Source organism: Heterocephalus glaber, unplaced genomic scaffold (genome assembly GCF_053883595.1).
Source record: "Heterocephalus glaber isolate CG9 unplaced genomic scaffold, H.glaber_assembly_v1.0 deba00001673, whole genome shotgun sequence".
Classification (NCBI taxonomy): Eukaryota; Metazoa; Chordata; class Mammalia; order Rodentia; family Bathyergidae; genus Heterocephalus; species Heterocephalus glaber.
In genome coordinates this window covers 14,935,452-14,963,363 of record NW_028258410.1, presented here as the reverse complement: position 1 = coordinate 14,963,363, position 27,912 = coordinate 14,935,452, and the positions used below count along the sequence as shown (strand labels likewise).

The 27,912-nt window shown below is 38.5% G+C and overlaps 1 pseudogene; it reads left to right on the top strand.

Annotated features, from left to right (window-relative positions):
* On the top strand, window positions 1-27,677 carry LOC101696925 (non-histone chromosomal protein HMG-14 pseudogene; annotated as a pseudogene).
* Window positions 27,678-27,912: the final 235 nt, after the last annotated feature.

The window sequence follows — 27,912 nt, the reverse complement described above, 5'->3', positions numbered from 1 at the left end:
ATGTCGGTGCTCCTGGAGATGCCAGGCAGAAGTGAGGTCTTTTTCAATACCCTTTTCTGTCCTTCTTTCTTATTTTTTTAAATCAGTCCAGAAAGTAAAAGAAAAAAACAAATATTTCTTACTTTTGACTTCTGTAAAGCTACCATTTAGTTATTAAAAGGGATTTTTAGAAAATCCCTTTACCTCATTTATCTGTTAGCTGGCTCTTGTCCTTGATGTAGATGGATTATTTCCATCTCTGCAAAGCCATGTGCCCCCTCTTGGAGTGTGTGATTATAGAACACCTGTCCCTTTAGCTTGTGCCACTCTACCCTGTTCCCTCTGCATTTCTCTCTATACCACTAATCAGACCCAGTATGCAATAAACAATGATTCTAGAAGAGAAGTGTGGGTCCCTTTCTAGTTTGATATGCATTTCAGAGTTTCCATCAGTTGAAAATTTACATAACTAATGAAGACCTGTACTTTTGTATCTCTGTGTGGAGTAGACGTGGCAGGCAGAATTTAGCCACTATGACATCCAACTCTATAGTTTTGTACCTGTATGTTGTTACCTGGTAAGAGAGAGCTTGCAGCTGCAATATCATTAAGGCTGATAACCAATTGACTTTAAAGCAGGGAGGTTATTAGAGTGAGCCTAATGCAAATCACATAAACCCTTAACAAAGAGCTTTTTGCAGCTTCCAGGCAGAAGTCTGAGAGATTGCAAACAAGAGAATGGATGGAGAATTGTTACTGGCTTTGAAGATGGAGGGTCCATGAGGCTAGAGGTGAAGGTGGGCTCTTGGAACAGAATCATTTCCAGTCAGCAGTCAATGAGGAACCTCAGTCCCACAACCACATGGAACTGAATTTTGCCAGCAATCGGAATGAGTCCAACAAATGGCTTCTTTCTGAGAGCCCCTGAGAAGAGCTCAGCCTGGCTGATGCATTGACCCTAAGCAGAAGATTCAGGTGAGCCCAGCCAGACTTCTGACCTACAGCTATGGCACAGTGATGCTTTAAGCCACTACACTTCCAGTGATCTGCTACAGCAGCAATGAAAAACTGAGGGTGCAAACATAAAGTAAAGTTATCCCAAATGTGCTCCCACGTCTGGCCACTTGGATAATTGTTACGTTTTCCTTGTGTCATTCCAATAGAAGGTCTCAGTCTTACAAGTTATTGGTCATTTACATGTTTAAATCAGTGATGTCTCAGAAGCACAGTATACGAGGATAGTACCAGGATCCATCTTGACTAGCTAGTCTGAGTTGCTTTTCTTCTTTGTCAGGAGATTTTTTAAAAACTGTTTTCCAAATAGGTGGCATAGAGAAGCTGAGGAAGGTTCCTGCTGATATAAAAAGAGAAAATGGAGATGATGGAAGTGGCAAATACAAAAAAGAACTGGTAGGACAGGCTCATGGAGAGAAAGGACAATAGTATTTGGAATTTATTTGATGTAGTTCTAACTCCATTTTTACTATTTGTTCTTTTTATGGTGTTAAGCAAACAATGTTACTCTTGAGTCTGTTTCTTTTTCTGTAAAAGTGGTATCAACTTTTTCTCCCTTGTTTCTAAGCTGATTTCTGTAACTTGGCTGTTATAAACCAAGTTACACCCCCCCCCCCCCGCTTCATAAGGTTAGAATTCCTTATGAATTCTAGCTGTGTTTATAGTTACTGTGTTTGTGACTGTGTTTAGAGATGAGTCCTTGAAGGAAATAAATAAGGTTCAATGAGGTCATAAGCATAGAGCACAAATCCAATAAGATCTGTGGGTGTCCTGATCAGAAGAGGAAGAGGGACTGACTAGGAGTGCATGGACAGAGAAAAGACCATGTGAGGATGCATCAAGAAGGTTCCCTCTGCAAGCCAAGGAGAGAGGCCTCACTGGAAACCAATCCCGCCAACACACTATTTTGGACTTCCTCTCTTCAGGACTGTCAGAAACGTATTTCTGTTCTTTAAGCTACCCAGCCATATGATTTTGTCTGGAAGTTCAAGTTGAATAATGCAAAACTCAGTGAAGATTTAAAGGAAAATAAATCTTAGTAGGTGTCAGTTACTTTGCGTAATCAAATTCTAGGTATTAGCACACTTAATCTACACAGCATCCCTGAAGAAAGTTCTATTGCATCTGCTTTAGAGGCAGGTTAGCTCAGGCTTAAGAGAGGTGCAACAATCCACAGTGCAGAGTTGAGAAGCACATATAGGTCTCTGTGAATCCATAGACTGTGACCTCAACTACTGCCTGATCTGTCTCATACACAGCGGTAGAAGCTGTGCACTGAAAGATCTGTAAGTGTTGGGAAGCTATGTTAAAGGAGCAAAGCAGGCTGGCTGCTAACATAATCAAATATCTGAATATAGGCAAGTACCAGGTGATCCAGCTGAGTATTATTTCTTGGAAACCTGGAAAGACAATTGTACTAGCTTTTTGTTTTTCAAGAGAAACTGAGAATCTGGATTTTCGTGTGGAATTTCCCAATACTTATGGCTATTAATTTATAAAATGTATTTATAGTAGAGTTGACTATTAGCTGTTACAGTGTGAGTCAACAAAATCTGTCTTCAGGATGGAGATGGCCTGTTGGACAATTTGGGATCTCTAGCATAGTAGTCGTTCTCATTCTAAGATCCAGGATGGGTAGGCAGGGTTGCAACTGATTTCATTACCTGTAAAAGTTCAGTCAACCTTCTTAACAGATTACCCTGGCAGGATCCTTTTCAAGTCTAACTTGTGGCAGATTCATAGTAAGTGCTATTTCAATTAATGAATCTATGATAGAGAGGAATTTTCATTGACCAGGGTGATAGGTAAGAAAGGTGAGGCACAGACAAAAACATACAGAATTCTGCTCCTTTGGAAGTTATATTTCTAGTAAATTGCTATTTTGACTTATACCTAGATGTTCCCCCAAAGTCTCATGTGCTCATAGTTGGGGCTCTTCAAACTTGGTTGGATTTAGGGTGTGTGATCCTGGGATTAGTGGTGTGTGGTACTGAATTAGTCTGCTGATTGGTTTAGCATAGTTCTGGGTGTGAGTAATGGGAAGCCCCACCTGGGGTGTGGGTGGCACCATCCAAAAGACTTGTAGCCCGGATGGGATAAAAGGGAAAAGGAGGCTTGTTTGCTGCTTGCTGCCTTCTACCTGCCCTGCCATGGACTGTTTCACCTCTGCCCCGCCCCTCTGCCATGCCACCCTGCCTTGGAGCCAGCTTCCTATGGAATGAAACTTCTACAAACTGTGAGGTGAAATACACCTTTCCTCCTTGAACTTGTGGGTGATAGGTATTTTGTCCCAGAAACAAGAAAAGTAACTAAGACAATTGCCAACTCAAGTTTGATGTCCTGGCTACTAATCACTTTCTTCCTAAATAGTTGGGGTTTTTTTTCCCATTAAGTTTATTGGTACATTTTAGGTATAAAATACAGTTACATTCATCATTGGGATCTTGTACCATTACATGACATATCTTGGTTCTTATTTTTTTCCCGTTCCCCTGCCCTCCCTTCACCCCCTCCACCCTTCCCTATTTGCAAAGACTTTGTTTCCATGTTTTTCCTTTTCTCATATTTTTTCTTTTCCCTCCTAAATAGTTTTTAAAATGAGGTGATTGAGGATTTATCCTATCACTGAGTTATTCTGTTGATGTGTCCATAGCTGTACTAGGTGACCACTGTGCCAGGTGAAGATGATACAAGCATGGCATGAGCAAGGTGACTTGGGTGCCCACGCCAGTAGAGATGATGGTATAGCTGGTGAAAGAAGCATACTTAGTTTTCAAATCACAATAACTCATGTAATGGTACAAGATCCCAATGATGTATGTAGCTGCATTTTACACCTAAAATGTACCAATAAACTTAATGGGGAAAAAAAATCACAATGCATCTTACAGCCAGATGCAGCTTGTAATATGTGGACTAGTTGGGATTTTATAATTATGGGTAGAAGAGCTCTCATCCTAATCTCAGTAGCTTTGGAGATTCTACATATTTCAGGCTGGGTTCCCTGAACTGAATGAAGGTGAGGTGGTTCTTGTGAATGCACTTGCAGGTGAGCACCATTTTTCATGACAAATTTACAGACACTATGTGTTTCTCCCTACTATCCTCAAAAGAGCACTGTGTTGTAGGGATTTATACCTACCATTTCAGGAAAGTAACACAAACTCAGGTTAAACATTTTAAGTTACTCACCTCATAAATGGTTTTATTAATCAAGATGTTTTACTTAGAAGAGGGGAGAGAAAAAATCAAAAACTCAAGCTGGATGGAGAAAATAAAAGGAATCCATTGGTTCATGAAACTGAGTATCTTAGGCACAGACTCAGAGACCATGCTATTAGATTTTTCTTTCTGTGTTTCTCAGTCTTTCTGGATTAACTTCAATCAGCATGCACATTTTATTGAAGCTCCAGTAGTCCACTCAGCCCCCTTTTATCCAGAAAAGAAAAAAAAACCATATTGTATACCTAAAATGTACCAATAAAAGAAAAAAGAATAACAAGTCTGACAAGTTCTTCTAGAACGTTGTCACTCACCACTCATGGAGAGCCTGTGTTCTTCTCCTTAATTAAGATCAGGTGGGTTATTTTTTCTGATTGTCTCAAGAAAGTTCAGTGGAAGTGATGCTACCTGATTTTCAAGGCTAGGTCGGAAAAAGCCAGTGTGCTTTCACCTGACTCTCTCTCGAAACATCCACCCTTGCAGCCCCTTCATGTTTGGGGAAAATCAGGTCACATGAAGAGCCTTCCAGTAGCTGTTCTGGGCAGTTTAGCTGAAGTCTCAGTCATCAGCAAGCATCAGCAACCAGACCTGTGTGTGAAACCTGAGATGATTTCAGACCCTGCCTGCCCCAGATGATGTCCAGTGAAAAGAAAATGAGCTACTCCTGATGCATATTTTTGGGAAAAGAGGATGCTGTTATTGTCTTAAGACACTGTGCTTTAGGAAATCTGGTTTGTAGACATGGTAACTGGAGCAACAGTTGTAACTGAGTTGCGTTACCATCCATAGAACTGGAGTTGGGAAGTGTATGAGGAGAGTGAATCTGAACCGTTTTTAGGGATGGAAAATGGAGGAGAAACAGTGAATGCCATAAAACAGGGGTGCTATAACCAGAAGAAGGGTGCAGAGGATTAGTGGACACAATGGATGCCCTTTGGAGTGGTAAAGGAAGATTTAAATGTTGTTTCTAAAATTTGTGCTCTTTTAACTTCATGATGATTTTTTCCCTTAGTCTGAGTTGCCCACAGTCGAGTTGGGATGGTGTGTACAGATATAAATTACAATATAACACGAAAGGTGATTATCCTTTCCACTAGAGCAGATAATTGAAGATTGGCTGCCTTAGATAGCGGGCATTCTGTTTCCATATCTCAGGCTGTGCTGGCACACAATCTGGCCCCTGAGATGTAATTCCTTGCCCTATGTCTATATGGGGGGTTCTTTTCCCTAGTCCTATTTTATATTTTCTTTGCTTATTTGTATAAGGTTTCGTATCAGCAAAGCAATCCAGGCCCAGAAGGCAAAAGGTAAATGTTAATTAAATTATTTTGAACTTATTTTCTGAATTGTTTTACATTTTCATGTTGTTTTTCTTCCCTGCTATTGGTCTCTAGGCATCAATGGGAGAATAAGCACATGTTGCTCACATGAGTTTTATTGTAGCTTGGGGAGGAAGCAGCTACCACAGCCTGGTGATTATACATTAGTAATTTGTGATGAGCCCCCAAATTGCAATATGCTGCAGAAATGCCTTCTGATAACTGCACAATCATAAAATAATTTATAAATATGATCAATCATTCAATACTCTAATTACTGATGGCAAGACACACACACATGCACACACATTTTAGGAAAATTAAAATTCTGTCCAAGTCCTAACTGGTTATCATTCATCTGCCAGTGTACAAGGGAAAGAATACATCTGGGGAATGTTTTACACATTAGATAGAATAATTGATTTCCTGCTCCTACCCATTCTGGACAAATTTATGGATTCACTTTCCCCCTTTCTAACCAAGTTATCATTGTATAAAATCAAAGGTACCATGTCACCTGTTTATAATGACAAAGCTAAACAGGGCCTTGGTGCTCTGTTGCATAAAGCTTCTTGGGGGGGCTCACAGCCTTGAGTGTCTTATCCTCCTCCCCTGGCTTGTCTCATTTTATTCCAGCAGGATCTGTAGTTTCTCAAACACCACACTGCTCCATGAATATCCTATGGCAGGTAGGTGTTACACTGTCCCTGCTGAGTCCTCTCTCAGACATGCCTGCTAGTTCCTACGTCTGAGAGTCCTACTCACTGGCCTAGACACTCCTTAAAGATACCTCTTTTGCTTCCTCTGTATTCCAACAGTACAGGACATACATGGGTGTATATCTAGATATTACTTACAGATACACTTAGATGTTTGGATTTTAATTATTTTGTTTATATCCAAAGTCTCAATTAAACTGGGAATTCCTTGACAATTAGTGTGTAATTCTCAACTTGAGCCTAACTGATAAGGATTTTAAGTTTGACTAGACTTTAAATTTCAATCATTCTAAAATGTTAAGCTGGAACACATAAAATTAGAGTACATGATAATTAAATATTGCTGAATATCAAATATTTTGTATGTCAAAATAATAAAAAAAAGAGTTTTTCCTTTGTAAGCTTTTCATTATACATCTACTTAGGGTAGATGCATTTAAGAGAGAAGGCAAGGCAGATTTACTATTCTTTCCTTCTGGAGTATTGGAGGAGACAGAGAGACAATCTCAGATGGCCTACTAGGTGACTGTTCTTTTCAGGAATGACTTGGGGACCTACGTTCATTTTCCTTACATGTCTTCTTTCTTCTTCACCAGAAAAAATACATACGATCCAGAAGAAGTCTCTTATACTAGAATGCGCTTTCTCATGTTCTCATACTGAAAGATAAAAGTTCTATTGCTAACAAATTTCCATTTTATTTTAAAATCTCACTAACTACATAGCAATCCCAAGCAGATATTTTCCGTGTATTTTTCATCATTTCACCATAGAGAACTTTAGTAAAATGGACTTGTAACTCAGAAACCTTGCAACTTTCAATAAAAATATTGGTTCATCCCCAGAAGGAAAGGACTAGATTATAGCTTTGAATAAGGGATTTCTGCTTTTAGGACTGAAATGAACCTAGGAATGCTTCCAGATTTGGACTGGGCTCTTAACCAATGCAATCAGCAGTCTAGGAGCACAACTGAGCTAGGGTCTGGGTGAATACTGCTTATAGACTAGCAATGTCAGCTATGTGCCAAGAGTTAACAGAGTAGCCAGCCGATGCCCTACGGATTCTATCTTGTTATTGTTTGTATCTAGATGTCCCTCTAAAGCCTCAGGTGCTCCTGGGTGTAGCTTTTGGGAAGTGATTGGATCATGAGGGGTGATACTCATCACTGGATTAATCCACTGATGAGTTTATAGCTAAATGTGATTTGGGAAGTGAAGCCTGGTTGGAGGAGGTGGATCGCTGGAGGTGGGACTTGGAAGGTCTGAGTTCTTCCCTTTCCTTGATCCCTCTCTCTTCTTCCCCTCTACCATGCCATGGACTGTTTCTCCTTGGCCATATCCCTCTGCCACACCACCCTGCCTTGAAGTCAGCCACCTATGGACTGAAACATTTATAAATGGCTAAATCTTTCCTCAGAGTTATGGGTATTGGGTATTGTGTTTTAGTGACAAGACAGTAACTAAGACATATCCCCACACCTTTCTTTATAAAATCATTTCAAAAAAGTGGAAGTAGTAAAATCTCCCAAAAAGAGATTGTAAAACGTACTAGCACTAAAAGCAGGTGATCAGTCATGTAAGCTTAATATATTGATTATCTAATAATATGGGAAAGGACTTATCTGAAGAAGGCAACATGTTTGGGCAGGTAGATTTGTGATATATTTGCTAATTAGAGCAGAGGAGGAAAGTGGGTCATAAACAAGTTTAAATTCAAAAGTAGAAAGTCACAGACATATAGGAATATTTTTAAGAAGGCTAAAGATCATGATGCATAAAAGCTTGTGGAAATGTTATACAAAGGAAAAATGCTTTATGGTGCTATGTGAGATGGGAGATAAACTGCAAAGAGGATGCTTACTAGCTTAGGGCATCGGATCAAGTTAAATGATGGCACAACTGTCTAATCCTCATTTTCCAGACCTTCAATCTGGAGGTGTCGGGCAAGTATCATTAATGTGAGAACGGAAGACATATCTGTAACATTTATATAGTCAGGTATTGGAAAATCTTTTTGTAAAAACCCATATTGTAAATATGTTTGGTTTTGTGAATCTCAAGGTTTCTTCCTCAACTACTCAACTTTACATTGTGACATAAAAGCAGACACATACAATTTCAGATGAAAGTGTGGCTTTGTTCCAGTGGAGCTTAATGTATGGAAACTGAAATATGAACTACGTGCAGTTTTCACCTATGATGAAATATTATTCTGCTTTTTTTCCAACCATCTAAAAATACTAGGAAAGTTTTTTGATTCCCTATGAAGTATGTGCTTGGCCAAAGTTAGCCTGTGGACTACAGTTTAACAATCCTGAAGAGACTACTTATTCCTTTGTGATATGCCATTGTCATTCTTACTAAGAGAAGTAACCAGCACACCAAAAACACAGACCTGTGACTGAGGAACTCCCACTCCACAACAGATGGTGTTGGAAGAGCGAGGGATCAAATTTGGAGGCAAACATGCGTTCTAATTTTCTAAAAGGTGGTAAACCGTCACTTCTGGGAATGATAGACCAGAATGTTTGAGATCAATCAGGAGAATATATTGGGACACATTAATAAACAAGCAGGCACACTAAGAATTGATTATTCTCAAGTGGGAGTTAACAAGAATAAATATCAAACTTTAAAACATTGGCAGATCACATTATTGAAAGATGAATGACATGGAGACTCTATGGAAATTGAAGGAAAACAGTTTGCAAAAATTTTTCAGTCTGTACTATTGAACAAGGAAAAAATTGGCTAAATAATTCACAATTATATTAGCTTACAATTAATTTAACACTGGTCAAGGTGTAGCACCCGATGAGTCTATATTAGGCTTATTGTATCAGTTAAATCCTATTGTCTTATCCTGCTAAATAATAAATTAGATGCTTAAGTGCCAGTTCAGCAATCTCAACTGCTATATGCCCACTTCAATACTAAAGCCATATTCCTCAAATTCCCAAATGGCCAAGAATAGCAAAGGCTTCTCAACGAAGCAAATATACCTAAGAGTATGAAGTTAAGGTTCCAAACCCCAAAGATAGTACAGAATAAGCACAGAAGCAAAAGTTCAATTGTATCTTATCAAATCCTTTTGTTGATCAGTATAGATCAAGAATATAAGCACAACAACTTTTGTCTTCTCTTGGGGTTGTGTGTGTATGTTTTATATTTTTGTGAAAAGATCGGAAAGCTTGGTTAATCATAAATTCATAATTAGCCTGTGGTTTGAGGTTTTATATAAATATGTGTGGAGTGATTCCTTTTCTTTTTCCAACTCCTTGTATTGCAAGTCAGGAAACCATAGTATAAAGGAAGATTTGGGTTTATTGGTGGCTTGAGAATCTTCCTTATCAGGATGATAGCTTGGGAACATTCTTGGTAACTGTTTTGCCCAGTGAGATTATGCCTTTGGAAAGCTTGTTTGGTTCAAATTTTCATAAATTGCTAGGCTGTTGGTAATGGGCCATCTGCAGTGTCAAGAATTCAGTTGGCTCCTCCAACTGTATATTAAATTGACCAAATCATCATTGTAGGAGGCAATAAGGCTTGACATCATGCACCATGCTGATGGTGGTAAGATTATTGAGAAACTTAGGATCTTGAAATGGAGATTCAACTACTTCACTCTATGCATTGTGTCCCCTAACTTCTTTTAAGATAAAGACTTTAGTTTCATCATCTTGAATAGAAGTGTTTTATAATTGGGGATGTCTCCTTCCTGCTGGGTGTAAATAAACTCAAGATCTTTCTTAACATAGACTTGGAATCAGATAGATCTGTTAAGAGATTTAAAATATAATTTTCTTCTTAAAAATTTCTGGGTAAAATTTGGGTAACTTTGGGATATGAATATAAGACCTGGGTAAATTTGGTATATGAATATTTTATCATTGACTTTTTGTTTCCTCCTATCTGTACCCTTATATGTCATCCTTATAGCTATTATATAGTAGACCCCTATATTTTGCTAAAGTTTTGCAATTATTATTATTTTTTAAATACTTCTGGGCTTGATGGGATAAACCTTGAAAAGTTCTGCAAAATTAGTCTCTTAGGATCTTCTCTTACATGAAGTATGATCGAAAAAACATGGTGAATGTTTGAATTAAAAATTATTACAGTTAAAGGACGCATTGCCACGAATCTCCCTCCTCAAAATACTCCTCCTACATTTAAATCCACTTATCTCATCATTTTACTGCTTCCTGAGGCAGTTTTGGAAGTCTTCTTTTTGAGCATCTTTAGTTTTACTGTCCTGGCTACTTTGATATCCTGGCTAGATTCAAAAGCAAAATGTTTACCTTTCCTGGCCACTGTAACCTTGAGAAAGTTCCCCATGTGACACAATGCCAGATCCAATGAAAAAAGTGGATGAAAACAAACACTGTAATGTTTTTATGAGTCTGCCTTTCCATTGGATGGCACTTGGTAGCAGTACTCACTGTACTTTTGAACACACTGTATAAAGACCCTCATGAAAGAGGACTTTCAGAACTTCTTCAGAAAGCTGCAAGAGTGATGAGATAAGAGTGTTTGAGGGAAGGGGTAGTATTTTGAAGGGGATTAATGGCAATGTGTCTTTTATTGCAATATGTTTTTGTAAAGCTGCCACTTACGAAGTTGTTGTAATCAGTGTTATATGAAAGCCTATTTTCAGAATTCCTCCTCCAGAAAGATCTAAAGGTCAATCAATAGATCTATAGAGTGATGGTAATTCCGCTATTTTAGAATGATTAATTAGAACACTAATTTCCCACACTAAAGTCAAACTAACCATTGCCCAATAGTCAATTTCTCTGCAATTTGGTGTGGCAGTCATTCAGGATTTCAGCCCCACCTAGTGTACCTTTCTAATTTGGAGACACACCCAACATTTAATAAGGCTACCGAAGACCTCCTTGTTTTCACTCTTCTCAGCATTCCTATTTTCTATCCATTTCTTTTCCACCTTACTCCTTTCTAGTCCCCTTCATCCTTTAACACATTTGTGTTTCCTTTACTCCACATTTCACCCGAGCTGCTTTGTCTGCGTATATCACTGGAGTGCACTCACGGAAGCAAAGACATATGCTGTGGCTGTCTGCCCAGATGTACGCAGATGTCTGTGTGTATAATATATGAGAGACATTTAGCAATATTTTGAAATTATGCAGTAGCTCTAATTTTGGGTTCTGGTTCTATTCCAAGAAGGCTTTTCGTCCTCCATCTATTAGATTCCTGAAGCCCTTCTACCTTTCCCAGTAACTCTTTCTTGTACATACCAGTGGCGCAGGATGTGTGCCTTGCGTCTGTGTGTAGCCATGAAATTGTGCCAGAGGGCAAGCCCGAATGTCATTCTTGATTTTAATCTGCTGAGAGTTCTGCCAAATCAAATGCTGTTAACAACATTTACAGATCACGAAACTGAAGCTCCAGGTCCAGGGTGGAGCCAGAGCAGAGTGAAGGGCTGTTGAAATCATACAATTAATCCAACTGGGGAGACATAAAACAAATGCTTCCTTACTTTTGCAGCAAATGAAGTGCTGGGTGGGTTTGTTTGTGGAGACTGAGGTATTCCTCTGAATTGACCCAGTGTCCACGTGGTCTGATGCGGATTCTGAATCCATTGTGTTCAGGCCTCAGATACCATCATCTTCAAATCCCAGTCAGGTTTCAGTTGAGGGCATAAACCATGTCACATGCACAAGTTCTGCTAATCATACTACCCGTAATTTATATTTACCAACTGCTCAGAATGTCTTTGTTGGGAAGAAGTTATTCATTGGAAGAAGTCTGGGTGATACTGAAAGACATCTTTTACAATTTAGGCATGCAGCAGGGAGATTTACAATGTATTTTCTTTCTGACTCCTTCCAGCTGCCTGGAGCAAACATTCATTTTCTGCTTCCTTTAATAGGATCTGACTCATGACATCATGTTCTGAAAGGCTGCACTTTAATGGGTGTGTTTTCTCTCTAACACACATACATTATGCAGAGGCTCTAAGACTTCATTTATTTTATTTTGTTTCATTTTTTAAGGCTTAGAAGCCAACTGGTTTGGGGTCTCCTCCTCTTAAGACTGGCAATGCCAAGGCAGCTTTCTGACTAGGTTGAGGATCATCATAAACAAAGCTCTATATCTCATACATTTGGGGCTTGGCTTGGACAAGAATGGCTTATCCTGGCACTTGAGTGCAATGCTGAGATGCCAATGACATTTATCTTTGTTACATTTCCAAAGCACCAGCCAGGGAACGTATATGAAATCTACATATTCATTTTTAGGCATGGTATCTTCCATTCTGGAGTTTCTGGGCTGGTAGCTTCAAAGTGTTCATAACTCTTTGCCTGAAACACTGCCCTAGAATGTGAAAATAACAGGCCATGCTCTGCAGAGACTCATACTTTATTAAGTGCTGTCCAAGGAGAATGGCAGGAATGCTGCCCAGATGAGGCTACCCATGAGGATCATCTGACACCTGGGAACTGGTACTCAGGAGATGTTAAGATCACGAAGGGCAGATGTCTTAAAGTCTAGGGAAAGGAATTCTTGCTACTTACTTGAAAGACGGTGTTCTGTGCTCATATGGTTTCAAAGATGTGGTGATTTTTGCAATGAACCTCTGGTGGTGCTTCTTATGCCTAAACTTGTTCTATGACATAGACATATCATTATGTTTTCTCGTTTCCAAGAAAGGAAATGTCAGTGCGAAAACCAAGGAAGCTTCAACACCTCTGTAATGTAGGGTATTCACTAGGTTTGTCAGGAAATTTTTCTGCTTATATCTGCCACAGATAATGTTCATTGAAACCCAGAGAGCCCTCATCCCACTCTTTCCTGCAGAACTCCTGAGATCCACTCTGGATGCATTAGTTCTTGAAGCTGTTTCTGGCCTGGAGAGTGTAGTACTGACCCTGAGCTGGACCTCCCCTCAGTCTAGGTACAGTGGTACCTCTGTTTGTGAATTTAATTCCCTGCACATTTCTGGTTGCAAACTGGATTGCATGGGAAGCAAATCAAATTTCCCCATAAGGTCAGTATTGAACCTAACCACTGAATTTGATTCAGTTCTCATCCATTTCCGTTTGGAGCCAGAAACATGGAAATGATTAAGTGAATGAACCGAGGTACCACTTGTAGATGCAAAATGAAAAGGTAGATTCCAAACAAGAATCCATAATTTCACTGAAGAATGACATGTAACGCTTACTTTGTACCCGCCCTTGGCTAAAGTGTGTCCCCTCAAACTCACGTGTTGAAGGCCTAACCCCTGGTGTTTTAGATTATGACCATAATTGAGACAGAGGCTTGGAAAGGGTAATCAAAGTAACATGAAGCCGTTAGGGTAGATCCCATTCCAATCAGACTGGTGTCATAGAGTAAATTTAGACATGCAAAAGGATACCAGAGATACCAGAGAAGAAAGATCATGTGAGGAAAGTGAGAAGCTGGTCATCCTCAAAGTCAAAACTTGTCTATTGATTTCTTCCGATTACAAAGGATTGTTCCTAGAGTCATGGCCCAAGCCAGGGAGGTGCATAGTTTTTATATATGTACATTTTAGGTATAAAATACATTTACATTTATCACTGGGTGTTTGTACCAGAACATGATGTATCTTAGTTCTTATTTTTTCTCCCATTACCTGTGCACCCTTCACCCCCTCCACCCTTCTCTATTTACACAGATTTGATTCCACTTTTTTTCTTTCTCTTAATTTTTCCTTTCCCTTCTTCCCTTTCCCCTTCCCCTCCCGCCATCCCCAAACCCTTGGACCTTTTCCTATTTCAAGTTATCAATTATTCATTTTAATCATTTTCATCCTTATTTACACTTTCATTTTCTCACACTAGAAAAACTATTCGGTATTTACATATGTGTGTCCTATTTATTTCACTTAAGAGTATGGCCTCAATATGCATCCATTTAGCTATAAATGTCTCTAGTTTCTCATTCTTTATGGCTGAGTAGTACTCCATTTTATAAAAAAAACCCCACATCTTCTTTATCCAGTTTCCAGTCGATGGGCATTTGGGCTGTTTCCAAGCTTTAGCTATTACAAACTGTGCTGCTATAAACATTGGTGCACATATATCACTGTGGTATGATTCTTTTAATTCTTTGGGGAAGATACCCAGCAGGGGGATAGCTGGGTCAAATGGGACCTGTAGTCCAAGTTCTTTGAGGTATCTTCATACTGATTTCCACAGTGGTTGCACCAATCTACAGTCCCACCAACAATGGAGAAGGGTTCCTTTCTCTCCACACCCCTGGCAGCATTTGTTATTCTTTTATTTCTTGATAGCAGCCATTCTTTTGTGGTGAGGTGGAATCTCAGTGTTGTTTTCATCTGCATCTCTTAAATGACCAGTGATGTTGAACATTTTCTCATATATTTATTTGCTGTTTTTACTTCTTTGTCTGAGAAATGTCTGTTCATTTCAGATGCCCATTTCTGAATTGGGTCTTTGAATTGAGGGGTCTGATTTTTTTTCAGTTCTTTGTATATTCTAGACAGTAGTCCTTTGTCTGAGGTACAGCTGCTAAAAATTTCTTCCCACATTGTAGATTGTCTCTTAGCTCTGTTGGTAGTTTTTCTTGTAGTGCAGAAGCTTTTTAATACAATGGGATCTCAGTTGTTGATTTTTTGTGCTAGTTCCTGTGCTACTGAAGATTTGTTCATAAAGTCTTTTCCTATGCTAGTGTCATCAAGAGTTCTACCTAACTTATCTTCCAGTAAGTTTAGTGATTCTCTCTTAATATTTCAATCTTTAATCCACTTTGATCTTAGTTTAGTGTGCAGTGATAGGTATGGGTCTAGTTTTAGTCTTTGGCAGGTTGAAATCCAGTTTTTCCAACACCATTTATTAAATAGGCTATCTTTCCTCCAATGAGGATGGTTGGCTCCTCTGTCAAAGATGAGGTGGCTGCATATGTATGGAGTTGTTTCTGCATCTTCTAATCTATTCCACTGATCTTCGGGTCCGTTTCTTTGCCAGTACCATGCTGTTTTTATCACAGTAGCTTTGTAGTACAGTTTCAAGTTGGGGATTGTGATATCCCCAGCCATGTCTCTGTTGCCTAGAGTCACTTTTGCTATTCTAGGTTTCTTTTGCTTCCAAATGAATTTTTGGATTGTTTTTGTAGTTCTGTGAAGTATATTGTTGGAATTTCAATCGGCATTGCATTAAATCTATATAGTAGTTTTGGAAGTATGGCCATTTTCACTATATTGGTTCTTCCTACCCAGGAACAAGGGATATCTTTCCATTTTCTTATATCCTCTTCGATCTCCTTCTTCAGAGAGCTGTGGTTTTCAGTATAGAGTTCTTTTGCTTCCTTTGTTAGGTTGATTCCTAGATATTTCATCTTTTTAGATGCTATTATAAAAGGAATTGTTTCCTGAATTTCTCTCTCAATGGGTCTGCTATTTGAGTATAAGAAGGCTATTGTTTTTTGAGTGTTGACCTTGTATCCAGGTACTCTACTGAATCTGTTAATTATGTCTAGAAGACTTTTGACTGAGTTTTTTGGATCTTCTATGTAAAGTATCATATCATCAGCAAATAATGACAGTTTCACTTCTTCCTTTCCTATCTTTATTCCTTTTATTTCTTTCTCTTTTCTAATTGCTATGGCTAATGTTTCCAGAACAGTATTGAACAGGAGTGGTGATAGTGGGCATCCTTGTCTTGTTCCTGATTTTAGCATGAAAGTTTTCAGTTTTTGACCATTTAGTATGATGTTGGCTGTTGGTTTTTCATAGATAGCCTTAATCAGGTTGAGATAAAGACCTTCTATTCCAAATTTCTGTATTGTTTTTATCATGAATGGGTGTTGGATTTTGTCAAATGCTTTTTCTGCATCTATTGAGATGATCATGTGGTTTTTGTCTTTGACTCTGTTAATATGGTGTATTACATTTATTGATTTATGGATGTTGAACCATCCTTTCATCCCTGGGATCAATCTGACTTGGTCAGGGTGTATGATCTTCTTGATGACAGTCTGCATTTTGTTTGCCAGTATCTTGTTGAGGATTTTTGCATCTATGTTCATTGGGGCGATTGGTCTGTAGTTCTCTTTTTGGGTTGGGTCTTTCCCTGGTTTTGGGATCAAAGTAACACTTGCTTCCAGGAATGAATTTGGAAGCCTTGCTTTCCTTTCAATTTCCTTGATGAGTTTAAAGAGTAATGGTGATAGTTCTTCTTTAAACGTCTTGTAGAATTCAGCAGTGAAGCCATCAGGACCTGGGCTTTTCTTTGTTGGTAAGTTTTTTATTACATTTTCAATTTCACTCATTGTTATTGGGGGTTTTAGAATTTCTTTATCTTCTTCATTTAATTTTGGCAATTCATATGTATCTAGGAATCTGTCCATTTCTTCTGTGTTTTCCATTTGATTACAGTACTGGTTCTCAAAGAAGGTATTGATGTTTCTCTGGATTTCTGCTGGATGTGTGTGGCTTCACCTTTTTCATTCTTAATTGCATGGATTTAAGCCTTTCCTTTTTTTGATAAGGTTGGCTAAAGGTTTATTGATTTTATTTATTTTTTCAAAAAACCAACTCTTTGATTCATTGATTTTTTTGTATCATTCTCTTAGTCTGCATTGCATTGATTTCTGCTCAGATCTTTATAATTTCCTTTATTGTACGAGCTTTGGGTTTGTTATACTCTTCTTTTTCTAGGAGGTTGAGGTTCTGCATTAGGTTATTTAACTGAGTTCTCTCTGTTGTCCTAATATGGGCATTCACTGCTATGAATTTCCCGCATAGAACTGCTTTCATTGTGTCCCATAGATTCCTGTATGTTGTACTGGCATTATCATTTAGTTGTAGAAACTGTCTAATTTCTTCTTTAATTTCCTCTGTCACCCATTGGTTGTTCAGGAGGATGTTGTTCAATTTCTATGTGCTTGTGGGAGTTTTGCAGTTTCTTATGTTATTGATCTCCAATTGTATTGCACTATGGTCTGATAATATACAGGGGATAACTTCAATTCTTTTATATTTACTTAGATATGTCCTATGAGCTAGCACATGATCTGTTTTGGAGAATGACCCTTGTGCAGCTGAAAAGAATGTGTATTCTGATTTTGTGGGGTGGAACACTCTGTAAACATCTATTAAGTCCATTTGTTCAATAGCTTGGTTCAGTTCTAGAATTTCATTGTTAATTTTTTCTAGTTGATAGGCCTATTTGTGACAGAGGGGTGTCGAGATCCCCCACTACAATTGTATTAGTGCTTATTTGTTTTTTTCATGTCCATTAATATTTGTTTTGTATAGTTGGGGGCATTTGTATTTTGTGCATATATATTTAGGATTGTCATCTCTTCCTCTTGGATTTTCCCCTTCACAAGTATGTAGTGACCATCTTTGTCTCTCTTAATTAGTTTTGGTTTGAAATCTACTTTGTCTGCAAATAAGATTGCTATGCCTGCTTTTTTCCGGGTTCCTGTTGCATGGAGAACGGTTTTCTATCCTTTTACTTTCAGTCTATGGATTTCCTTTTGAGTTAGGTGTGTTTCTTGTATACAGCATATTTCTGGATTTTGCTTCTTAATACATTCTGTCAGTCTGTTTCTTTTGATTGGTGAATTGAGGCCATTAACATTGATAGTTATAATTGAGAGATACTGACTCATCCTTGTCAAGATGCTTTGCTGTTGTTGGCTCTTTTATTTCTTATTTCCCCCCCTTTTGCTTTACTGTCTTACCTTGCATGATGCCTTCTCTCTGCTGGGCCTCATGGATTTGTGACCTTCATTGTCTTTTTCTAGGCTATTGCTTAAAATTGTTTGGAGTGCTGGTTTGGTGTTCACGAAATTTCTCAGGTGTTCTTTGTTGTGGAAGTATCTAATTTCCCCACTGATTTTGAAAGATAATTTTGCCAGATACAACAGTACAGGTTGGAAGTTATTTTCTTTTAGGGCTTGAAATACTTCACTCCAGGCTCTCCTTGATTTGAGGGTTTGTGTTGAGAAATCTGCCATGATTCGGATGTGCTTTCCTTTGTAGTTGATTCGTTTCTTTTCTCTAACTGCCTGTAGAATTTTGTTCTTCTGTTGGGTTTCTGGGATCTTGACTATTATATGTCTAGGTGTAGATGTTTTTTGGTTATGGCTGGTTGGAGTTCTATATGCCTCACTTATCTGTATGTCCAATTCTCTACCTCTGTTTAGGAAATTTTCTACTATTACTTCTGTGAACAGTTTTTTTTATGTCAGTTGTACTTTCTCCCATTTTTTCGTTGACTTCTATGTGTCTTACGTTATTCTTTTTTGCATCATCTATCAGCTGTTGGATTGATTTCTCATGGTCCCTTACTATCTTTAAGAAATCTCTGTTTTCATGGTCTTTAAGCACTATCCTGTCTTCTATATCTGATATCCTGTCTTCAAATTCTCTTAGACTGTTCTGCATGCTTTCAATGGAGTTTTTAATCTCCTGAATATCTGTTTGAATCTGTTTCATTGTGGAGAGTGAAAGGTTGAAATAACCTTCAGAGACCTCTGAGTCTCTTGAGAACATAATGAATCCTGGATATGCAGCTGGCACAAAAACAAGGATGGTTACTTGTAACGAGAGTGGTTAAATAGAAAGAGTTCGAATGTCTGTAATGCAAGGGAACGTTATTCCCGGAGTTGTAAAGATACATTTGACCTTTGCCCTGGAAAATAATTAGTTGCCAGAATTATGTGCTGAGGAGGGGTTGGGGGTTGTGGAAAAGGTATATAAAGGGCAATAAAGTGGGAAGAGGGGTCCCCCCTCCGCCTCTCTCTCCTTTTTCTTTTCCTCAGAGGTTGTGTTTCTCTTTCATCCTCTCCCCTCCTCTCAGGTACTGTTCGACTAGTGACGGCTGGCACTGTCATTTCATGGATTCCATTTCTTTCTTATGTTGGGTGATCACGTTTTTCATTTCTTTCTTGTGCTGGGCATTCATGGCTTCCAGCATGTTTCTGATCTCATCTATTTTTTTATCTGTTTCTGCTCTAGAGCTTCTAATCATGTCTTTCACTCTGCTCATCATGTCTGTATTTATCTGGGAGATTATTTCTGTTTTGAATTTTTCTAGAGCCTCATGTATCTGCTTTGTTCCTTCCTGTGCTATCAGTTCAGGGTGTCCAAGTGGTTGCTTATCAGACTTTTCCACCTCATTTCCCCCAGAATTTCCCTTTTGTGGCATGGAAGCCTGTGTTTGTGCTTTGCTTAAGTGTGTTCTCATTTTTGTTTTTGGTACTGTCCTTGGTTTAGTTCCTGGGTTGATATTTCAAAAGTGCTTAATGTAGGTATCTTTGTTGCTTGTGTTTAAAACCCTTGTGGAATGATTGCTTTTCAGAGGTGTCTTTCAGATATAGCTTGTGTTTGGGTTTTGAGACTCTAATGACCCTGTGGCTATTTTATTTTTCTTATAGCAGGAAGGAAAACTAATTAGACCAATCACAACATGTTAGCCCAAATGACATAGTCAGCAATACCATAGCATCAAGCACAGCTTAGAAAATGACAATTTGTGGTAGTTATTAATCTATCACATTTAAGTATGTGAGTTAAATTAAAACTGAGGACCAACCCAACATAAGTTTATAATGAATAAACTCTTCAATATAGCATCTTTCCCCTTTGGGGTGGGGAGTTAAAAGTAGTTGGGGAGGGAGGGACAGGTAGAAAGAATAGGTAAGATTAGCGGTGAGGCCAGAAGACACAGGAAGATCACACAAACTCTAAGAAGTTGTTAAAGGCAAGAGAAAAAGGCAGAATGAAAGAACAAAGATTTGAATAGAATCACCTAACAGCAACAGGGAGGCTAGATACCTAATTTTCTTCCCTTTAAACCTAATGATAAGAGAAGGGAAAAGGGAAGAAAAAAACAATAAGGGAGAAATCTGAATTCAGTGAAGAAGGGAACAAATGGGGAGATGAGGAGCAATGTGGGACAATAAGAGAATGAGTGAAAGAGAGAAAAAAAGAAAAGATAAAAGAAAGAAAAAAGAAAAGTAAAAATTTGAAGAGTAAGAAAAAGTAAAATTAAGAATTAAAAATAAGAGAAAAAATTTTTTTTTCTTTTTTGCAAATAGCAATAAAAATTATGGGCCTCCTTCAGGGTATGTCTCTGCTGTCACAGTAGGCAACGTAGGAATCCGTGTGCATATACTAGTCAATGAGTCTCAGCAAACCAGCAGCAGACCAAGTACAGTGGTCTGATGTGCCTTTATTGTAGAGATTCTCTTTACTTTTCCACTGAGCTTCAGTTTTCATCAAGGAGCCTGAGAAGTCCTCTTTCTGTCACCAACTTCTGCTCTGTCTTGTGGAACTCAGGACAAGGGTCAAGCGGACCTCATCAAGGCATGGGAGGGGCCCAGGACGGCTGTGGAGCTGCTTGTCTCTCCTGGCTGGTTGCACTTAGGTGCATAGTTTTTCAGCTTAGCAAACTTACAATCTAGAGAGTTGAGTTGATATACAAAGGTCTTAGAAGAACTCAAGTCCACTGACTTCTAGCCTCTGGAGTGTGACACAGTGCATTTATGCCACCCAGACTATGGTATTTGTTATGGCAGCCCTAGGAAAATAACACAGCATCTCCATTTCCAGTGAGTAGTCATTTCTACTAATCTTGGAGTCTCAAGTATATGCGTGTATGGTCTCTGCAATGTCTTCATGAAATCATATCACTTTGACTTTCAATAAACCCAACTGCTAAAAATAGTGCTTGAATTACATTCTTCCTAAATCAGATTAGAAGATATATTAAAGAAGAGGAATTATTATTCACCTTTTGTGTTGCAGTAGTGTAGGTTTTTTTTGTTGTTGCCTATTTTAATGAAGAGATTCAAAGAATACAGTTTTTTTTGTTTTGTTTTTTTTAGTTCTGTGTTCCTTTGTGGAAGCTAAAGATGTGAACTTGATTTTAGGAAATAATGGAGTAGAAAGAGTAGAACGAGTAGAGCAATAAACTTTAGAAATGCTATTTTCTGATAATCAGATTCATTAATTCAAACTTAGCTCAATATTCAGCCACATATCTAGTAAAATATAAGCTGCAACATGGTTCAAGGAAAAATTGGGAAATCAGTCCTACATTTTTATCTTCCTATTTCATTTCCATGGTAGAACTTGCTTCTAAAACCTAACATAACAGGATTTATGAAAACACTTTTATTGCTTTCTTCCCCTTACAGTGCATTGTTACTGGTAGGAACTAGTTTTCAAGCTCACAAACTTACAGCCAAGAGAGCCAAACTGACATAGAAAACACTGGGAAGTGGTAAATGTGAAACTAGAATTCTCAAAAGGTCATTGGCCTGTAGAGCTGTGGTAGATTTAGAATTATAACTTTAGCTATCGGAAGAAAGTGTATGCTACTTCTTTAAAATTTAGGTGGATGTTATTTATTAGACTGGTAAGTTAAAGCATGGGTTGTAAAATATTAGTTTGTTTTTTAATATTATATTTCTCACGTTACATTTTGCTTTATAAATTATGAAAAAGAATTAACCAAATTGTAATAAAAAAGAGAAAAAGCTTATGAAAATTCTAATCCTATTACTCATTTTTATATCTCTCAGAAATTTCTCTAGGTCTACACAAATATATTTTTCATATATTTATATATCTGTTAACACATGTATATTTGTCAGGTATGATATAAATGCATGTTTGTATATTGTTTATCCTATATTTTGTATCAATATGCATGTATAATTTAAGATAAAGGTATTTCTTTGTTTCAGTAATATAGTTCTAGCTCACTCTTTTTAATAGCTAAATACCAAACCATTATTTGGCTGTGACAAAAGTTACTTAATGAATTCCATATTGATAAAAAATGTGACATGATTCCATTTTTAACATATTGTCCATAAATGTCATCATGATGATCCTTATTCACACTTTTCTTTGTTCTCCTTTCTATCAATATTTCTCTAAGACAAATTCCTAGATGAATGACAATGTCAAAGGATATGTCCTTCTAAACTTGTGATCTTTAGCTGTAGCCTCCTATGGAGTGCTGGGATTACAGGTATGTTTGGTATTATAGATTTAGTGAGATTCTATCTCAAAATAAATTTGCAAAGGCCCTGTACTACAAAGTCACCCATTCCACAAAAACAAAGCTTGTGATTGATACTGTCAAAATGTCCTATAAAATGTTGCAAAATTTAATATTCTTGTCACTGGTCAGGGTCTGAGGACATTCCCAAAGCAGAGATAAGAAATCTAATAATAAGTTTTCAGGTTCACTGATTCCTGTCACAGAAAAAGAGAATTTTCAGGACTTGTAAGAAGCATAAAGAGATTCATTAGGCAGACATTTAAAACCACACATTCAAAGATAGAATGTGCAGGCATTCAAGAAAGAAGCAGATTTCAGTTTGGAGCTAGGAATATTTAGATGGTTTAGGGGGTGAAAATCTGTGGGATGTGTGAATCCATAGGAAGCTCCATCTCAACTTTGGTTGGGGGTGTGGCCCACCCACAGAAAGACAAGGGCATGAGCCCCACCAATTTTTTGTGATGGATCATCTAAGATGTTTTGCCTAAAAACATTTTTTAACCTCTCCCAATCCATTCTTTTATCTTAAAATCAGGTTTCTGCCCTTTGCTTTATCAGTTAAGCTAATTTATGGACCTAAAGGATGTTTAAGGGGTTTTGGGTGTGATGGGCCTAAGAAGAAAAGAAACAAACAAATGCAAGGAATAGTGATATGAATGATCTTCATTAGCTTCCTATCCTGGAATTTCAGTCTTCTTTAAGGTGTCATTTTTTAGTTTTGATTTTCTTTTTCTTCTTTCTACCTGTCTTTATTTCTTCTCTCCTACCTTAGTCCCATCAACAGTGTTTGAAGGTCCCCATTTCCTCTCACTCTGGAAATTACTAATGGGAAAACACTGTATCTTCAGTATCTTTTTTAAATACTCAGCACACTGTCTGAGTCAGGTGCTACTTTTTTTCCATGTTACAAATAGAAGTAGAGGATTTGAGTGGAGTTTTTCTTGCAGTAAGTGGTAGGCAGGTTTAGAGGCCAGGCTATGCTCCAGGTAACCCACTCCACTACTAAATCCCAGCTGCAGTTCTTAGCCAGGCTCTGTAAGTCTGTGTTCCCTAACTCCCTCTACTCACCATTTGCCATCATTTCTCGACACTTGTGCTGTTATTCTATTATGTTTCTTTCAAGTTGTGATGGTTGCTTCTAAGTGAAAACCTGATTGGATCATGGGTGTGTAGATTAAGTGTGATTTCTAGATGTGGCTGTGAGGTTGTTTCTGGATAAATTTACATTTGAACAGGCAGATTTGGTATATTCCTGTCCCCTAAATGGGTGGACATCCTACACTCCATTGACCTAGTGAAGTTCTGAGTAGAACAAAGGGTGAAGGGCCTCACTACTTGAGCTGGTACTTTTCATCTCATCTCCTCTTGCCTCCTTGTGAGGCAGGAGATTAGGGCATGGCAAACTGGCTAGGGAAGTGGGCGTGGCCTGCCAACCACATGGTTCCAGGATGCACAGAACAAAGCCCTGCACATGGAACCAATCAGAGACTGATGGCTTCAATTCTTCTTGGGAGAACTCAAGCAAGTTTTTGATAGGATGGCTGAGATCTGATGTTAGCCTGAGGAATAGGAGACTCAAAAGACAGCTGCCACTGTGCTCTTGGCTACTGTGTTCTGCCTTTCACAGTGGTTTGATCTCACTTTGCAGAGTGGACTTCTTTTCCTACTTGTAATTAGTCCTCAGTTGCTTGACAGAGCATGCTTCTTTTCTTTTCATACCTTTAATAAATGTAAAACCTTTTGTACTTGTCTCAATCACCTGTAGAAGGAGACTCCAGAACCCTAAAACCTGGTAACACTTGAACTGGGATTTACACTATTAGCTCTCCTGATTCTCAGGTGTTCAGACTCAGACTGAATAGCACCTCCTGGGTCAGTGGAATGCAGTGGGCAGATGGGACTTTTCAAGCTCCATAATTGAGTGAGCCATTTTTCAGAATCTCTCTCCCTTCTCTCTGGAAGCATCTCAGCCCCCACTACTCTTGGTCTTTTTTTAGGGACTCAAGTAATAGCCAAAATAATGAAGTTTCTCTTTTAAACATCCTGACTTTCATAATAAGATCTGTTATACTCTTTAATTTTAATTGTTACAACTCTTTAAGGGTGTTACTAGATTGAATGTTCCAAGGCCTAAGCAATACACAGAAAAAGACAGAATCTCAGTCACCCCCCAAATTGTCAAAAGTCAGTTTTACCAATTCTGTGTATTTAATTTCTGTCCCTTGGGGCTGAGATCATGTAAATGTACCAGAGTGCAATCTTTGGATGAGACTTTAAAAACTGGACACCACAATCAGGCTTCTCTGTTCTTAAGGTCTTACATTCAGTGAGGGATTATTTTTCTGTTTTGGTGTTGTATTTTTATCTGAACAAAGAAAATGTTTTTAGCTGACACAATAAAAAATACACCATTTAAAAAATAAATAATGCATAGTGTTTTTAATACTTTTTCCAAGATACACAAAGCTATCTTGTTTCAATTATTTTAGTAGCTCTTTTACTTGCTAATACTTGCTTCTAGAACTTGTCTTCCTGACTCTTACACCCATAAGAAATTTGTCAGATACATGTAGTTCATTCCTGGTGTCCATTGCTATTGTGTCCCATTAAATGTAGAATATCATTATAGCATGTGTCAGTCATAAGAAATAAACCCAAATCTCTCTATATATGCAAGCCAGCTTAATAAATTCTAGGCAACAGATGTAGCTGCCAGTTCCTCCTTCTGCTGTTTTTCCCCAGTTCAAAAAAGAGGTACAGATGGTTCTTTTTACCCTAATATCTTGAATCTTGGCATGAAGGCTATGACTTTGCTGATCTTTCTCCCAGAACTTCCCACCAGCCCAAAGAACTGTGGCTAGCTAAGTGTAGAATGAGATTGTTTTACACAGATCTGACCATTTGGGACCCAGGAGCTCTTAAAAGTTGAGAAATAATTGTGTTCTTCCCAGCATTCTGCATGGAGCAACTTTCAGGCCTGGTTTTCTTCTCTGCTTTTGATTTCTTACACTCTCAGAGTATAGAAGCTCAGGGATAATAGGGGAAAGGTCATGTGTAGCTCACTCCAGCTTGGGAAAGAGTCTGGGATAATCTCAGGAAAGTGTAGCCAGGAACAGTTGATATTTTCCAGTTCAACCAAGAGAAACAGAAACAAGCTGTTGTTGGTGTTAACAAAAACAAAAAACAAACAAACAACAACAACAAAATAAAAACTAAAAGATTAAAAAAAATCTTTAGTTACCATAGCTTATAGAATATATGCAGTTTTGTTTCTTCTGCATGGTTGTCCTTTGAGGATTACCGTAAGGGACTGTACTATTCACCTGAGTCAGGAGAAAAGTCTGTGACAGGGATTCTATTAATTACATGCAAGGGTCATCAGGATAAATTGGGGCAAGCCTGGGTACCAGGACACAACGTAGAATGATGGCAGTGGATACCCCACTTCCATTGCACGTGTCATTGTAGTCACTACTGCATTTAATTAAATTTGCTCTGATAATTCCTTGTATATCCAGGGAAACTGAGAACAGAGAGCTTGAGAATTTTCTAAGTTCTTGTAAACTGAGTGAGTAGTCAGATCAGGAGAAAAAGCTGTATTATCTGACACAGTAAAAATATACCATTAAAAAACACATAATGTAGACTTCTTTTAAAACACATAAAAACAAGCTTTTAATTATTTTACCACCTTGTTTCGCTGCTGAATACCTGTATCTAGGAGCCTGTAGCAGGCAAAGCCTGGGTAGAGAACTCTGGCTGAGAAGGCTGCTCTGTGCTGGGAGTGGGGTGACAGCCCTCATCAGCTTCTTTCTCTCAGAAGGTTTGGCATGACAAGAGCATCCAATAACAGTGGAGTAGGAAATTGGAGGAGCAGGGCAGGAAGGCAGAAGACATGGGATTGAGAGAAGAATAGAGTGTCTGCAATCAACAGTCATTAGAAGAGGACTCAGTTACCTATTCTGTGGCCACCAGAACATCTCAAAGATTCAGAGTGAACTCTGAATGAAGGGGTCCCAGTGTCCTGAGCTCTGTTTATCTACTGAAAGCTGCCTGCCTTCCTTCCTTCCTTCCTTCCTTCCGGCTCTCTGTTCCAACTGAGGGAACCTTCAGTACGTCGCTCTCTCTGGAGACTTGGAAGAATCTAATGGGTTCTGGAAGCTACTCCAAAGGGGTGGATATGCAACCACTGGCTCTTTCAAGGAAGCTGGGGTTTGAGATTTGAGGACTATAAGTCTGAAGGGCAGAAGGAAGCAAGCAAGCCCTGCTTCATGGGGAGAAGCTGAGAATTAATGGGGCTTTGCTAGTCTCTATTTGTCAACCCACATAAAGAAAGCCTAAATAAGACAGAGACTTTTCTTTATGGAATATGGCCAGACAGTGTTCACACTGAGGTTTTGCTTCAATGTCTCAGTTGTTTTTGCCTTATGGGGGATGCTTTATGCTAATGTGCATTCTTGTAAACGGATGTGTGAGTCTCAGGATTTATACCTCCTGTACACTAAGGGGTTCCACAGTGGGACGCAATATTTTCCTGTTGAACCTTAGAGCTCCTCAGAGTTGCTAGAGGGATACTGTGAAAACTTGCTATATTTCATTTTGAAACACTGTATGAGATAGTTTGAAAACTCCAGTGAAGACAAATACACTCAAGAGCATTTTAGACAACATCAAACCCTTTGCAGAATTGTAGATTTGTTTCTGTTGGCAAATTAACTCTTTGGTTGAGAACACAGACTTTGGAGCCAAGGGTTCTGGTTCAAATGCTGCTTTCAGCACTTCCCAGCCATGTGAGTTTTCACATCCCTTACATTCTTGGTAATACACTTCTTCACTTGTGCAATGAGCAACATAATAGTATCTGACTCATGAGCTATGGGAAAGGTGAATAGACTTAAATAGGGGAACCACTTAAAACACTCTCTGACTCATGGAACACACAAAATAAATGTCAGTTCTCATTTGCTATTGTTGTGGTTTGGCAGAGCTCGGAATTAAACTTCTGGGAGTTCCAGCAGCTCAGGCAGTGGGAGAAGGGGCAGCCACAGAGCAAGTATCTCCTCAAGGGCAAGGCTCCCTGTGCAGCCAAGATGCCCAGGAGGAAGGAAGGTCTGCTTGGCCCAAGGAGCTGCAAAAGAGGAGCCCAAGAGGAGACCTCGAAGTTAGCTAAACCAGCTCCTACAAAAGTGGACATGAAGCCAGCAAAGGATAAATCTTTGGACAAGAAAGTGCAAGCAAAAGGGAAAAGGGGAACAAAGGGAAAGCAGAAAAAAGTAGCTAATCAAGAAACTAAGGAAGATTTACCCGTGGAAAATGGAGAAACTAAAAACCAGGAGAATGCAGCCTCTGTTGAAGCAGAAGAGAAAGAAGCCAAGTCTGATTAATCACACACCGTGTCTTATCAGTGGTCCCCATCTCCCTTCTTGTCCAACCCAGACGAATATTTTTATCAACCATTTTGTCAATGAAAGTTTTTTTTAATAACTCTAAAGACATTTTTAAAAAGGAGAGAATCCCACCTCACCTCATTTTTAAAGTGCAAATGATTGTTTTTTAGAGGTGAAATCACTTGCTGGTTGTTTATTTTTTGGTACAACCAGAAAATAGTGGGATATTGAA